Genomic DNA, 18,090 nt, shown 5'->3' on the forward strand with positions numbered 1-18,090 from the left:
TAAATATTTAGAATTGGCATTTAAATTGTTGAATTAGAAAATTAGCGTTTTTGAGAAAATCAGATGCAGAAAAGATAAAACTGCAAAATTGCAAAAAGTGAGGCCCAAATCCACTATGCATGGCCGGCCATTTTTGTAGGGAATTTAAACTGATATTTTCATTATTTTAATGCCAAATAATTCAAACCTAACCCTAGTGGAATGCTATAAATAGATAGTGAAGGCTTCAGGAAATTTACACTTAAATTTTCTACTTTTTCCTTTAGAGAAAAACCTGAGCCTTTCTCTCTCCCTATCTTTAGCTGCCACTTCTTCTCTCTCTTCCCTCTTGAATTTCGAAATTCTTAGTGTTAGAGTAGTGCCCACACACAGCAAGTGATACCTCAATCATAGTGAGAAAGATCGTGAAGAAAGACTTTCAGCAAGAAGGAGTTTCAGCACAAAAGAATCAGAGAAAGAGATCCAGGTTCAGATATTGATAATGCTCTGCTACAGAAAGGAATCAAGGGCTAGATATCTGAATGGAAGGAGTCATTATATTCCGCTGCACCCAATGTAAGGTTTCCTAAACTTTATATGTGTTTATTTCATCGTTTTAGAAAGTTCATATTTAGGGTGTTAATCAACATACTTGTGAGTAGATCTAGGATCCTAGTAAAATAATTTCCAACACTAGTATGGGGAATATGGACCTATATAACCGAGCTTCCAATAAGCAGACCCAGAATTTACCAAGTAAATTCACTAACTTATTAATTCCTTGATGCATCCACGCATAGAACTTGGAATTGCACTCTCAGTCATATAGAACGCTCTATATGTTCCACGATATAGATACGCTATTAGTTATCCATAGTTATAATCCCAATAATCAATGATCCTCTATAGATGATCTACATTACATATGGATAAAATTACCATTACACCCTTTCAACGTATTTTATCCTTAAAACACTTGCCACCTATAAATGATATTTTATTGAATTAATATAAACACTAAAATGAGATCTCAACCATTTATCTCTATTTAGCAAGCTCGAAGGAAATCATCGGTTCACTTCTAAATACCTATAGAAGCTATAGATTCCATATCTATGTTTAGCGCTCCCACTCAATTGTACTACCCTATTCCCAAAATGTACGTATCACCCTGACCAAAAAGTAGGATTAACTAACAAATCAAAGAACACTAACAAAACTCTTGAGATTGAACCTAATCATGTTAGGATTAAGATCATCTAATCTAGGATCAACTAGGTGATATTGAATTGAATAGATAATACGGTAAATTTATCATATCTAATCAAAGTTCAATATCGGTCCCTTCCAATGTATACTCCATACATCCGATACTAGTAAACTTTGCCAATGCCCTGGAAAGGACATAACACTTATCCAAGGTGTAAGCATACCTATCGCTGATTATCATGCCAGTCTAAATCTAGTGAACTGACAAATCAGGGAATTAAACTTTCAAACATATAATCAAGATTATAGTCCACTGTGGTGACAACACTATAGTCATTAACAAAATACATATGTTCTAGACTTAACAGAATTTATAATCATGAAATAAATCATGTGAACCATGCAACATAAAATGATTTCTGATCTTTACTAATTAGTAAATTTGATTATATTGAAATGGGCTTTTTTTAGGGCACAAAAGCCAACAAACTCCCACTTGCACTAATATAAAACAAAAAGTGAATTTTAAATAATCTCAACACCTTGATATCCAAATCAAGTGTAGTATGTAGTATACTCTTCGTAATAGGATCTGACAGGTTGTATTAAACACAACCTTTCCTCCACCATTACATTTCCTTAATCACAAAATCCTTGACATTGTGAAATTCCTCTCTATATGTCTACATTCTAGGGATACTGGATTCTTTACTTTTGGCAACTACTTTTACGTTAATCAGGAAGTAACACTAGTAGTTAATAAATGTTCGAGCAATGCCAAAAATGTATAGAACTTTCCTTAGGCTGAATAACCATCTTTCCGACAACTTTAACATTCAATCTCTCTCTAGTAGACTTAGAGACTTCAGATAGGTTTTTACACTTCTCCAAAATCACCAGTCCAACCCCAGAGCAATCACCATCTCACCAGCAGACTTTCTAGCACTAAGGCAAGTCTAGAAATCTGATTTGGTGTAGTCTAAGAGTATTAAATACACCCTTATCGACTAACATATAGTTCATCTTCTTAATCTTAAGATTCACTTGATTGTCTTCCAATGTTCCTTTCTTGGATTAATATGATACCTACTCATTACTCCCACTCAACAGAAGGTGTCTGGTCTAATGCATAGGAAAGCATATTTGAGACCTCTCACTGTTGAACCTAAGGAATTCTTTCATGGCTTTATCTTTTCTGGAATAGTTGAGACTTTTCCTTAGATAAATAAAATCTATGTCTAGAAGTCGAGAAGCTTCTATAGATTGCCATTAGAAAAATGCTCCAGCATCTTACTAAAGTAAGTTGCTTGCACTAGAGTAAGTAATTAACCAGGTATACCATAAGCCATAGGTTTAGATAAACTCAAACCTATAATACTAGGAACAGAAAGTTTTGATAAGTCCATTGAATAGACTTACTAACGAAATTTCCTTTCTTGTCCTTGTAATAGAAAACTTTTGGTTGTTCCACATGAATGGTTTTAACCATAGTTCTCTTGGTTTTACTTCTTAGTTTTTTTTTTTTGAAAATCCATTACTTGTTTAAACTAACAGTGGATTTTAATCACTGGTGTCTTGCAAGTCATAATAGGGTGAGTTCCTTGAAACTCTCCCACTACGACAAAGTACCGTGACTTTTGTCTAAGAACACTAAATGGTATTGTCCTCTTCAGCTGTGACAAGACAACAGAGGAAGTGGGACCATCTTATACAGAATAAGATGATTGAACACTTTTGGAATCAAGGAAAAAAATATCTCCTTTATTTACTACTTTATTTTCAGACTTAGTCATTTTCTTAGAAAAGTAGTATTTGTTAAAACAAACATTTTCGTATCTTAATGACCATGGGATGGTCCACCCCTAATCACTTAGAATAGTTAACAAACATGCAAACCTTGGTTAACAGTTCTAGCTTTTCTTAAGATTTTGATTAGGTCATCCATGAATCTAGTAATGGTTTATACTAAGTACACAACCATTCCATCATTCTGAAATTTTCCTTTCACTAGGATATTACCCTAGAAGGACTTAGGCAATGACTAGTAACTAATCACCAATATCCAAATCGAATTTCTGGGGAGGTAAGTTTGAATATAATTCAAAAAATCAACTTAATGATCTTTGAACTGCATATGTACCAAATATTTCTCCACCCCTATCAGTTCGCAAGATCTTTAACCACTTACCTTAATGGTTTTCACCATTGCTAGAAATTCATGAAATTTTTCAAACATTTCAAATTTCTTTGCAAAAGGTAAAATCTAGAGTAATCGTCTTAAGAATATAACGAAAAACTCATATCCACCCCTGAATGTACATCCATCTGCGAATCAGATGAACTTACTTTCAGTGGATATAGGCATATTAACTCTTTGCAGAGAATGATCTTGTCAAAACCACTATGAACAAGATTCAAATGCCATAGATACTAAAATGTGGTTGTGTCTTTTGTTGAATTAGGTTTAGTTACAATAAAGAGTTCTTAGAATAGTCCAAGTAGATCCTGGTTACAGAATACTAAACTCATATTCCATACTTTTAACATACAGTTTTAATCCATTAATAGAAAATGGTTATTAAACACTTGTGAAAGTGTAACTGTATTGTATTCTAGAAATAGAAATAAAAAAAAATCTATTTGGAATCTAAAATTAAAGTCAAAGACTTAAATTTAACCAAATATACATGAGTAATTCTTCTTTCTCGGACCACCACTACTAATCTAACTCTAAGTCTGATTTGCCTAAAGTAAGCATATATAAGTAGGAGATTCTAAGATTCAGGATTTATATCATTTCGGGATAGAATGTCGGGAATATAATCAAATGCGCCATTCAATTTCTTAAGAGAAAATAGAATGACATTATAAGCAGATGATTTATAAACCATTCATCCAATGATATACTATGTAAGAAAATTCGAAATGAATAAGCTAAGAGGAATAAGTAAATGATAATTTTGATTTAAAATAAGAATCCAACGATGTCCTGGTAGGTGAGAGTCAAAGTTATTCTTATTTATATAATCTTCTTGTTTCATATTGTAAATACTTGTCTAAGGTGTCATCAATTGATGAACAGCTAGATGTTGCATTTACAATATTTATCTATCGAGATCTAACACTGTTATGTTTGTCTAATGGATGACAATTTATTAGGATTTGTCCCATTAAAAACAACAAGCTTAGTTGGACCAACAATGAAGATTCGAAATTAAACTACATTTAATAACAGATAACATGGTTCAATATAAAATCACATACAATTCAGAAATTATCAAGCATTTAGCAAATAACAAAGACATGTGAAAATACAAAACAGGCACATCTTAAATAATTTCCAAGGTTTCCAACAAACTGATACAGTGTCCCGGTAGGCGAGAGTCAGAGTATCATTCATTGAATAGAGTTGTCAGTTCATCTAAAATGGATACCATTCTAGCAACCTTTTATTCGATCAAAATAAGAATCCAACGTTGTCCCGGTAGGCGAGAGTCAAGGTTATATTATTTTATGAGCTTCTACCATTGTTTCATACTTCGTAAATTTATCTCTAAGTAGTCACCGTAGGGGAGAGTCTAATAGAGACAAAAACTTACAAAATACTTATCATATGAGATCTTACGGTGTTAAATGCTTTCAACGAATAACCATCCATAAGGGGGACGAAGTCTAGCGTCTCGAGGTTATATTGACAACATTTAACTATTGTAAGACCAACAATGGAGATCGAATATTCTTATAACTAAAAGCTCATTATTTTAAGGAGTTGTATTTTCTTTGATACTTATTTTAATCTATTTATTTTAATATATATTTATTTAATTAAAATTTCCAATTTAGAATAAAATTCTAAATATAAATTTTAATTTAATATTTATAAATTATACTTAGATGGATATGAAAAATAAAATGAATTATATTCCATCTTAGTTATAATTTCTAATAAATATTTAGAAAATTATTCAATTTAAGTTGTTTCAAAATTAATTTTAATTAATTTACAACTCAAATTTAATTTTCTATAAATATATATTGCATTTTGAAAAATTAAAGTATATAAGAATACAATTTTCGGAAAAAATGCTCTAAAATAATAAAAAAAAATCCTGAAAAATTATTCTAATTTATGTTGGTCCAAAATTAATTAATAAAAATTAATTTTCAACAAAAAATATAATTTTCCTATTTAATTAAATATTAAGAAAAATTTCAAATATATAAGTATCATGATGAGAATCAACTTAAATATTAATTTTTCTATTTAATTAAATACACTAGAAAAATACTTCAAGCTAAAAATAATATCTATCTAGACTTTCATTGACTATTTAATTTATCTTCTAATTATAATATATTTTAGTTCATTTATTTTAATTAATCATTAAATGCAAAAATATAATGATTTAAGTTGGTCCAAAATTAAAATAAATAATTTTCAACTTTAGTCTATTTTTCAAATAAATTCGAAATTTCTTTGCATTTAAATAAAAAAATTGCAATTTCGAAAATAAAATAAATGATTAATAAAATAAAATAAAATATATTTTGAAAATTATTCAAATTAAAGTTGTTCTGAAATTAAAATTTCCAACTTAAAATAATTTTCTATTTAATTAAATATCCTGAAAATAATAATATTTAAGTATCAAGAATGAAATCAACTTAAATATTTAATTTTTAATTAAATTAAATGTATTAAATACAAGAATTAAATAATCAAGTATAAAAGAAACTTAATTATTAATTTTATTTTAATATTAGGAAAAATATTCTATAATTAAGTTGGTCCAAAATTAATTAAAATAAATAATTAATTTTCAACTTAAAATATTTTCCTATTTGAATTTTAGAAAATATAATTAGTGCTAGAAATAACTATCTAGAATATATATCATTAACTAAGTGTTTTTCTAAAATTAACTTTAAAATATTCAATGAAAAATAAATTTCATATATTTTAAAAGTTCATTATGTTGCTAATTCAATTTTAATTAAGTTAGACTAATATAATTAACCTAATACAATTATTTAAATAAGGCAAATGGGTCTTAACAATTAGGGTAGTTCAAGTGAGGGAGGACTGGGTTCAGTATGTCGTACCCACTGCTATTGGCCCCCTAACTCTCACACAAGGCCCAAAGAAGAGGAATTTAACCTTTAAATAAGTAATTGTTATTCATTGAATAAGCTCAAATCTAATTGGGCCTAAATAAATTTACTTATGTCAAAATTTATTTTAGCAACTTAGTCCATTTACTTAGTAAAACTTAAATGGGCTTCATATATGCATCCAAGCCCAATAGCAAACATATAGGCTCACACAGGTCAAATGATTTGGATGGGCCCTATCATGTTACTAGGTTTACACAGATGAAAGAAGTATAAAATTTACATGTTACAAATTATTTATGAGATCTATTGACAATTGAACTATGATTAAAATCAGATCAATAGATCTGTCAACAAGTTAATCATAGCAATTTAGATCAAATAAATAATAGGCTTGTTAAAAAAATTTGAATAAACAATATAAAATAAACAAATATTGTCCATGTAACAAATGTGAAATAAGATATTAATATAATTAAACTATTATTTTAATCTAACCAACTAAATTTTGAAAAATTAGGGTTGTTAAAACCAATCTTAACAATCTCATCAAAATTTAAAATTCAAAATTGAAAAACTAATTTAAAATATCTAGGTTTATTTGAATTATTTTTATCAAACTAAATTAAATATCAAATAAGATAAATGATTTGAAAAAAAAAAATATCTTCAATATCATCTTCTAATCTTATAAGTTAATAAAATTAAAAAAAAAATAAAGTAAACCAATTTTAAAATAGATGTGGTTAGATAATTATTATTTTAAGAATAAAATAATAAATAAATAATAATTTTTCTAATTATATGTCAAAATATCTTAAATTAAGCAATATTAAAATTTCTACAAAAATATCTAAGTTATTTAAATATTTAAAATATAATTTATAAATTTCCAATAAGTAAAATCATATAAAATAGTAAAAATCATTTTTAAACTTATAATTTATAAACAATTAAATATTTATCAAAATAACAAACTTTTGAATTTGAGAATATTATGGTTAGAATATCTATAAAAATATCTAGGTTAATTTCAAATTTATTAATTATTTAATTTGTCATATAAAATAATTTTAATATAATATTTAAAATAAAGAAGATAATTATCTTTTAATCTAAAATATGTTATATATCAAAATATCTGATCTTATAAATAAATAATATATAAATATTAAAGAAATTAACAAATTTTTAAATCTGACCATAATTTAAAAAATAAAATAATCAATTTTTAAATTTAAACCTCAAAATATCAAAATTAATAATAATCTATTAAAAAATAAATATTATCAATTAAAAAAATGATATTTAAGTTTAAATATATTAAAAATAATATTTTATTTAGATATTGGGTTTGAAAATTGGTAAAAATCGGAATTTGGGAAAAAATCCCATGAAAATCGAATTTTGGGTGAAGGATGCACGCTGCCCCGGAGAAAGGCTGCAAATGAGCCACTACGCGCGCGGAAGTGAGGGGCTGGGCGAGAATCCTCGACACCAGCAGGATGTCACTCGGCGGACGTGTAGGGTCCTGCGGCGAGGTGCACGGATTCAGACAAGGATCCATGTCCCTTGTCCGCAAGCGTCTGGCTTTCTTGTCCGAAGGTCTGTGCGTGCGGTGCACCCATCTTCGACCCATTCAACCCTGAAATTTCAAAAATTTATAACTCCTTCAATATTTATCGGAATCGAGTTCTGTAAAAACCAAAATTGCTTAATTTTTCACAAGAAATCCAAATAAAATATTTTCAAAAACAGTTCAAATATTTTTATGGAAATAATTTTGTATAGCACATACATTCATCACATAAGCACAAAAACCAACATGAAACAATTCAAATCAACACAAATCATCGTTTTAATTCATATTTCATGAAAGTAAATCATTACCATGGCTCTGAGGCCAGTTGTTGGAAATATTTTACCAGGATCTAGATTTACTAACAAGTATGTTCCATTAACATCCTAATATGAATTCTAAAACAATGAAATAAACACATAAGGGTTTAAGAAAACCTTACATTGGGTGCAGCGGAATATAGTGACTCCTTCCATTCAGATCTCTAGCCATTGATTTCTTTCTATAGCAGAGCATCACCAAGATCTGAACCTGGATCTCTTTCTCTCCTTCCTTGAGTCTGATTCTCCTTCTTGTTGATTGGATTCTTCACAATCTTCCACACTTTGATTGAGATACCACTTGATGTGTGTGGGCACTCACTCTATCACTCAAGGTATGAAAAATTTAAGAAGAAAAGAGAAGGGATGGTGGTTCGGCCATGGTATAGAATAGGAGGCTCAACTTTTTCCTGAAGGCAAGAAATTTCATCAAACTTTAAGTGTGAGCCATCACTATATATTTATAGGTAACCACCTAGGTTTAGGTTAGATTTATTTGGCATTAAAATAATAGAAAAATAAATGGTAAATTCCTTAGTGTGGCCGGCCATAGGATGTTATTGGCCCCACTTTGCAATTTTGCCATTTTGTCATTTTTCCATTGCATTTTCTCAAAAACGCCAATTTTCTAATTTAACCACTTAAATGCCAATTCCAATTGTTTAATAACTAAAAACTATTTATTAAATAATATTGTCATTTAATATATTTATTAATTAGACATAGAAAGTCTCTTAATTAACAAATAAAACCTAGAATATCTCTTCTTCACAATTTCGCCCTTGCTTAGTAAAAATTCATAAACTAGACATAGTCTAATTTTAGAATTATACTTGATTAATTAAAATCAATTAACTGAGTCTTACCAGCAGTATAGTCTCAACTAGTATGGGGACCATGGGCCTATATAACCGAGCTTCCAATAAGCAGACCCAGAATTTACCAAGTAAATTCACTGACTTATTAATTCCTTGTTGCATCCATGCATAGAACTTGGAATTGCACTCGCAGTCATATAGAACGCTCTATATGTTCCACGATATAGATACGCTATTAATTATACATTGTTATAATCCCAATAATCAATGATCCTCTATAGATGATCTACATTGCATAGGGATAAAATTACCGTTACACTCTTTCAATGTATTTTATCCTTAAAACATTTGCCACCTATAAATGATATTTTAGTGCATTAATATAAACACTAAAATAAGATCTCAACCATGTATCTCTATTTATCAAGCTCGAAGGAAATCATCGTTTCACTTCTAAATACCTATAGAAGCTATAGATTCAATATCTATGTTTAGCGCTCCCACTCAATTGTACTACCGTGTCCCCAAAATGTACATATCACCCTGACCAAAAAGTAGGCTTAACTAACAAATCAAAGAACACAAATAACACTCTTGAGATCGAACCTAATCATGTCAGGATTAAGATAATTTGATCTAGGATCAACTAGGTGATATTGAATTGAATAGATAATACAGTAAATTTATCATATCTAATCAAAGTTCAATATCGGCCACTTCCAATGTATACTCCATACATCCGATACTGGTAAACTTTGCCAATGCCCTGGAAAGGACATAACACTTATCCAAGGTGTAAGCATACCTATCGTTGATTATCATGCTAGTCTAAATCAAGTGAACTGACAAATCAGGGAATTAAACTTTCGAACATATAATTAAGATTATATTCCACTGTGCTGACAACACTATAATCATTAACAAATACATATGTTCTGGACTTAACAGAATTTATAATCAAGAAATAAATCATGTGAACCATGCAACATAAAATGATTTCTGATCTTTACTAATTAGTAAATCTGATTATATTGAAATAGGTTTTATTTAGGGCACAAAACCCAACAGCTATTAGTGCAGCTATAGTGCGAGAAGAGGGCAGGCACCAACAACCTATTTACTACATAAGTAAAAGGTTACCAGGGGCAGAATCCAGGTATCCCCCTCTAGAAAAACTCCTGTTATGCCTAGTCCATACGTCTCCCAAACTACGGCCATACTTCCAGGCTCACCTGATAAAAGTGTTAACCGATCAGCCCTTGAGACAAGTCTTATCAAAACCAGATGCTTCTGGAAGATTGTTAAAATGTCCGATTGAACTGGGGCAGTTCGACATAACGTACCTTCCTCAAATATCCATCAAGGGCCAAGCTTTAGCTGACTTCTTGATAGAAGGTATAACTCTAGAAGAAATCCCACCTCATCAGTGAGACGAGGAAACCTCGAAGTTATATGTGGATGGCACATCCAACGAACAAGGTTAGGGTGCAAGGGTAATATTAATATCGCTGGAAGGCTTTAAGTTTCACTATGCTCTGAGGTTCTAATTTGACGCATCAAATAACGAGGTTGAGTATGAAGCCTTGATCGCCGGCTTAAAGATAATAGAGGCCTTGAAAGTCAAAAATCGCATTTGTCATAGTGATTCGCAGCTGATCGTGAACCAGGTCCTCGGGGAATACCAATCCAAAGTCTTGAAAATGGCAAAGTATTTAGAGAAAGTTCAGATGAACTTGGAAAGATTCGATTACTTTAAAATAAAACAAATTCTGAGAGAACGAAACTCCAACACTGATGCTTTAGCAAAGCTGGCCTCGCAGAATGACCTAGATGAACTAAATCTGGTTCCGGTAGAACTGCTGAGCGAGTCAAGTATATGTGAAATTGAAGACGTCGAGATGATAGATAGCTTTCCAACATGGATGACGCCTATTATCAACTATTTACTCGACAGCCAACTTCCAAATGACAAAAATGAGGCACAAAAACTATTGTATACAGTGCCTTGCTACACAATGATCAAAGGCAAACTATATAGTAGAGGGTATTCAATGCCCCTACTTCGATGTGTTCCTTCTATAAAAGCAAACAAAATCATTAGAGAAATTCATGAAGGCTTCTGTGGGGATCATGCGGGTTGGCAAAGTCTGTCTAAAAAGATCATTAGGCAAGGATATTATTGGCCAATGATTAATAAGGACACACATGACTTTGTCAGGAAATGTGATAAGTGTCAGAGGTTTTCACATATACCTCGCGTACCGCCAACAGAACTTAGAATGATAACCTCGCTCTACCCATTCGCTATATGGGGGATCGACCTAATTGGGACATTACCCACTGGGCGAGGAAGAGCTAAGTATGCGGTGGTAGCAGTCGACTTCTTCACTAAATGGACGTAGGCTGAGCCCCTCGTCTCCATAACCTGGAAGAAAGTCCTTAACTTTGTCGTCAAGAACATTATTTGTAGGTTTGGAATTCCCATGAAGATAGTATATATTGGAACCCAATTTGATGGCGACTTGTTCACTGAATTCTGTGAGAGGAATAAAACTATCAAAAGCTTCTCGTCAGTATCGAGGCCTCAGGGAAATGGACAAGTGGAAGCCGTTAATAAAACCCTAAAGGATACTATCAAGAAGAACTTAGACGCTACCAAAGGCAGATGGGTTGACGAGCTACCTCAGGTGCTCTGGGCCCACAGAACTACCGAGAAAATAGCCACGGGACACACTCCTTTTTTGCTAGCATTTGGCTCGAAAGCAATGCTGCCTATTGAAGTGAACATATCGACTCACAGAAGAGAGTTTTATAATTAAGAAGAAAACCAAGAACTTTTAAAATTGTCCTTGGATCTACTTGAGGAAAAACGAACTGAGACGCAAATCACCAACGCCGCATACCAACACCTAGTCACAAGATACTTCAACAAAAAAGTCAAGAAAAGACTATTCAATGTTGAAGACTTGGTGTTGAGATGAGTCTTTACAAATATGAGAGATGCATCAGCAGGAGTGTTCAACCCGAACTGGGAGGGTCCATATTGTTGGATTTTATACCCTAAATAAAACTCATTTCAATATAATCAGATTTACTTATTAATATAGATCAGAAGTAACATTTAATGTTGCATGGTTCACATGATTTATTTCATGATTATATGTACATAATGTATAAATTCATCTGAAACCCTTTTCACATACTTGATCCTGTTTATTGTGTTGTCAACACATTGGAAAGTAAACATGACTATGTGAATGAAGTTTCCTAGATTTATCAGACATAGGGTTTTACTGATATGATAATCTACAACAGAGTTTACTTGCATTTGGAGAAATGTTATGTTCTTTCCAGAGCATTGGTTAAAGTAAAGCTCAGGTTGGATGCATGGAATATGCATCGGAAAGGACCGATATTGAACTTTGACTTAGATTTATTAAACTTACCGTAATCTCTATTCAAGTCAATATCGCCTAGTTGATCCTAGATCAAATGATCTTAATCCTGTTATGATTAGGCTCGATCTCGAGAGGCTATTCGTGTTCTTTGATTTGTTAGTTAAACCTACTTTTGGGTCATGGTGATACGTACATTTTGGGAACACGGTAGTGCAATTGAGTGGGAGCGCTAACATAAACATGGAATTTATAGCTTATATCTGGCGAATAGTAAGTAAAGGATGATCTCCTTAGAGCTTGACCAAACGAAAATAAATGGTGGAGATCTCATTTCACATAAGCTGAAATATCATTTATACGGGGTTAAGTGTTTTAAGGATTAAATACATTGTAGGGTGTAACGGTAATCTAATCCCTTTACAGTGTAGATCATTCATATAGAGGATCATTGATCAAATTAGGATTACAACAATGGATAACTAATGATGTGTCTATATGGTGGAACATATAGAGCATTCTATGTACTGAGAGTGCAATTCTAAGTTCTATGCGTGGATTCAACGAAGAATTAATATGTTAGTGAATTTTAGTAATAAATTCTTGATCTACTTATTGGAAGCTCGGTTATATAGACCCACGGTCCCCGCACTAATTGAGATAATATTGCTTGTAAGACTCATGTAATTGGTTTTGATTAATCAATTATAATTCTCAAATTAGACTATGTCTATTTGTGAATTTTTCACTAAGTAAGAGCGAAATTGTAAAGAAAGAGTTTTAGGGGGATATTTGTTAATTATGATACTTTGTATGGTTCAATTAATAAATATGATAAATGAAAATATTATTTAATAATTATTTATAGTTATTAAATAGTTAGAATTGGCATTTAAATGGTTGAATTAGAAAATTGGCGTTTTTGAGAAAATCAGATGCAGAAAAGATAAAACTGCAAAATTGCAAAAAGTGAGGCCCAAATCCACTATGCATGGCCGGCCATTTTTGTAGGGAATTTAAACTGATATTTTCATTATTTTAATGCCAAATAATTCAAACCTAACCCTAGTGGAATGCTATAAATAGATAGTGAAGGCTTCAGGAAATTTACACTTAAATTTTCTACTTTTTCCTTTAGAGAAAAACCTGAGCCTTTCTCTCTCCCTATCTTTAGCTGCCACTTCTTCTCTCTCTTCCCTCTTTAATTTCGAAATTCTTAGTGTTAGAGTAGTGCCCACACACAGCAAGTGATACCTCAATCATAGTGAGGAAGATCGTGAAGAAAGACTTTCAGCAAGAAGGAGTTTCAGCACTAAAGAATCAGAGAAAGAGATCCAGGTTCAGATATTGATAATGCTCTGCTACAGAAAGGAATCAAGGGCTACAAATCTGAACGGAAGGAGTCATATTATTCCGCTGCACCCAATGTAAGGTTTACTAAACTTTATATGTGTTTATTTCATCGTTTTAGAAAGTTCATATTTAGGGTGTTAATCAACATACTTGTGAGTAGATCTAAGATCCTGGTAAAATAATTTGCAACAACTGGCCTCAGAGCCATGGTAATTTATTTGCTTGCAAGAAATTTGGACTTTAAAACGATTGTTTGATGTTTTGGATGGTATCATGTTGTATTGAGTGTTATTTGATGATTGATTGATGTTTGTGAATTTTCATGAAAAATAATTGAATATCTGGTTATGGAATTATTTTATTGGATAGTATGGAAAAAATTAAGCAGGTTACTTTTTTACAGAACTCAATTTCGATTTAATTTGAATTAGTTATGATTTTTCGAAGTTTCGAAAAAATCGGGGTTGAGCTTAAAGCCTCCTGCGCGCGCGGATTTCATGCAAATCCTGCTGCCGCCGAGGTTGCACGCCCAAATCAACCATGCACGCGCGCAGACGGGTCTGCACAGCATCCCGTCCGTACAGCTTGCAATTTTTTCGTTTTTTTTCGTTTTTTCATGCTTTTTCATGGAATTAACTTCCGATTTTTTGTGTAGTTCTGTATTTATACATTTACTATTCCTAATTCAATTCTAATTATCATAATTAATTTAATTAATATTTTTTAAATTTAATGCATGATATTAGTGTAATTTGAATTTGAAATAGTCAATATCTATCTTTTTTTTTTTGCTTAATTATCTATCTTATTTTTAAATTTTATTATATCTTATCTTATTTTTAAATTTAAGGTCAGATTTTAAATTTTTTAAATTAATTTTTTTTTAAATAATTTGACCTTATTTAAATTTAAAAGAAGATAACTATAATCATGTAATTTTAAATAGATGTAAGATATTTTGCTAACTTTTAAATTTTGTTATTTTATTTATTTAAATTACATTTAAATCTGAAAAAGATATTCATTTATCTTTTTAAATTTTTAATTTAATTTTTATTTATAAAATAACATTTAATTTTAAAAGGTAGTTAGCAAATTTTGAAATGATATTTAGGTTGGTTGAAACCTAACTTTTTCAAAATTGTAGGTTTAATTTTAATTTTTTTAAAAAAAATTTCGAAATTTTTCAATTTTTTTTTAAAAAAAAGTTTGAAAATAATTTTTTTTTTATTTAATTAATTATTTTTCGAAATTATTTATTTAAAATTAAATAAATCCTACATCCAACTATCCAGCTAACCTTGTTGCAGGAGTATGTGTTTTAGCTTGTTTGTAAGTTTTCAAAACCTATTATTGCTTGATTGCAAATAGCCATGGTTAATTTTTTGCCAGATCTAATGATCTGATGGCTCCCTTGGTCAAGTAAATAATTTGTAACAGGTATATTTACAATCTTCTTTTATCTGTGTATGACCTAGCAACACGATAGGACTCATCCAAAGAGTGCCTGTGTGAGCCTATGTGTTTAATTTCATTATATGCATGTAGGTTGTTGTTACTAAATAAAATATCATAGTTCTTGATAGATTTTATTTAGGCCCATTTAGTTTTTGGGCCTATTCAATTAATAACAATTGTTCATTTTAAGGTTAAATTCCTCTCTTTTGGGCCTTGTGTGAGAGTTGGGAGCCATAGTAGTGGGTATGACATACTGAACCCAGCACCCCCTCACATGAACCACCCCAATTGTGAAGGCACGTTTGCCTGATTTGAATAACTGTACTAGGTTAATTAAACTAGTTTAACCTAATAAAATTTATTAGCAACATAATTAATTTCATTTATTTTGAAATTAATTTAAGAAAATTATAGTTTAAAGAATTTTTTATTCTAAGCTAAACTATATGTATTTTCTTGTATTTAATTAAATATAGAATTATAACCATCTAGATTCTTTCTGAAGCTTAATTTAAATTTTTCATTAAATATTCCTATTTAAGTTGACATTTAGTTATCTATAATTAACCAGCTTAAATCTGAATATATTTTGGATTTAAAATTTCAAAATTAAGTTGAGAAATTTTAGGCATTGGTTATTAAGATTCTTTAGATATTTTTTAAGTTAATATCTTTTCGAATATTAACTTAAAATGGAATATTTTAGATATTTTTTTAAGTTAATATCTTTTTGAATATTAACTTAAAATGGAATATTTTCTAATTAAGTTGTTACAACTTAATTTTTGATATTTAATTAAATTTAAATTTTAAAAATATTTAGGTTCTAGATTTTTTCTAATACAACCTAAATTAGATATTTTTTCAAATTTTGTGGAAAAGATACTTAGTCAAATAAGATATTTTCTGGATAGTTATTTCTAGACTACTTATTATTTCTAATATTAAATAGGAAAATATTATACATTGTGAAATTAATTATTTAAATAATTAGTTTTGGTACAATTTATTTTAAGTATATTTTTTCTAGTATTAAACTAGAGATTAATAATTAAGCCTTCTCTACACTTAATTATTTATTTCTTGAATTTAATACATTTAGTTAATTTGAAAATTAAATATCTAAGTTGATTTTCATCATGATACTTAAATATTTCTTTTTCATGACACTTAATTAAATAGAAAATTATTTTTAGTTAAAATTTAATTTTAAAAACTAAATTTAAATAATTTTTAAAATATATTTTTTCTTTATTTTATTAATCAAATTTCGAAATTGCATTTCTTAAATGCTGGAATTTCGAATTTTATTTGAAAAATAGATTAAAGTTGTAAATTATTTATTTTAATTTTGGACCAACTTAAATCAATGATTTTTTCATTTATTGATTAAATTAAAATAAATGAATTAAAATAAGTTATTAGAAATTAAATTAATTAGTCAAAGGAAAATCTAGATAAGTGATATTTTTGCTTGAAGTATTTTTCTAGTGTATTTAATTAAATAGAAAATTAATATTTAAGTTGATTTTCATCATCATACTTAAATATTTGAAATTTTTCTTATATATTTAATTAAATAGGAAAATTATATTTTTTATTGTAAATTAATTTTATTAATTAATTTTGGGCCAACATTAAATTAGAATAATTTTTCAAGGATTTATTTTTTATTTTAACATGCAATTTCGAAAATTGTATTCTTAAATACTTTAATTTTTCGAAATGCAATATATATTTATAGAAAATTAAATTTGAGTTGTAAATTGATTTAAATTAATTTTGTAACAACTTAAATTGAATATTTTTCTAAATATTTATTGGAAACTATTACTAAGATGGAAATAATTCATATTATTTTCATATCCATCTAAGTAAAATTTATAAATATTAAATTAAAATTTATATTTACAATTTTTCATTCTAAATTAGAAATTTTAATTAAATAAATATATATTTAAAATAAATAGATTAATAAGAGAATCAAAGAAAATACAGCTCTCTTTAAATAATGAGCTTTATTATTAAGATATTTGATCTCTATTGTTGGTTTTACATCGCATTTGTTTTAGTGAGTAATCCTCCCTAATGGAGGAACGCTCATTAGCAATTTCGCACCGTTTAATCTCGAAAGATAAGTACTTTGTAAGTGTTTTATATGGTATGGATCACCCTAATGGTGGCGACCATATTTGACTTGCAAATTATGAAACAATGGTGGAAGCTCATAAGATAGAATTGCCTTGACTCTCGCCTAAACGGGACAACGCTGAATTCCAATCTTGATCGAATAAAAGGTTGCTAGAATGTTTAACATTTTAGATGAGCTGACAACTCTATTCAATGGATGGTAGCTTTGACTCTCGCCTAAATGGGACACTGATATCAGTTTGTTGAAAACCTTGGAAATTATTTAGGATTGTATGTTTTAGTATTTTCACTTGTCATTCCTACTTGCTATATGTTTAATAATTTCTGAATTGTGTATGAATTTATATTGAACCATGTAATTCTCTCTTATTAAGTTGTAGTTTAATTTCGAATCTTCATTGTTGGTCTAACTTGGTTTGTTTATCTAATGAGATAAATCCCTAGTGGATTTTTTCCATTAGACATACATAATAGTGTTAGATCTCGAAAGATAAATATTGTATATGCAACATCTAGCTGTTCATGAATTGATGACACCTTAGACTAGTATTTTTACAATATGAAACAAGAAGATTGTATAAATAAGATTACTTTGACTTTTGCAAGCATCGTTGGATTCTTATTTATAAACGAAATTATCCTAATTCCTCTTAGCTTATTCTTTTCGAATTAGCTCAATAACATATCATTGGATGAATGGTCTATAAATCATTTCA

Source organism: Cannabis sativa, chromosome 3 (assembly GCF_029168945.1).
Source record: "Cannabis sativa cultivar Pink pepper isolate KNU-18-1 chromosome 3, ASM2916894v1, whole genome shotgun sequence".
Taxonomy (NCBI): domain Eukaryota; kingdom Viridiplantae; phylum Streptophyta; class Magnoliopsida; order Rosales; family Cannabaceae; genus Cannabis; species Cannabis sativa.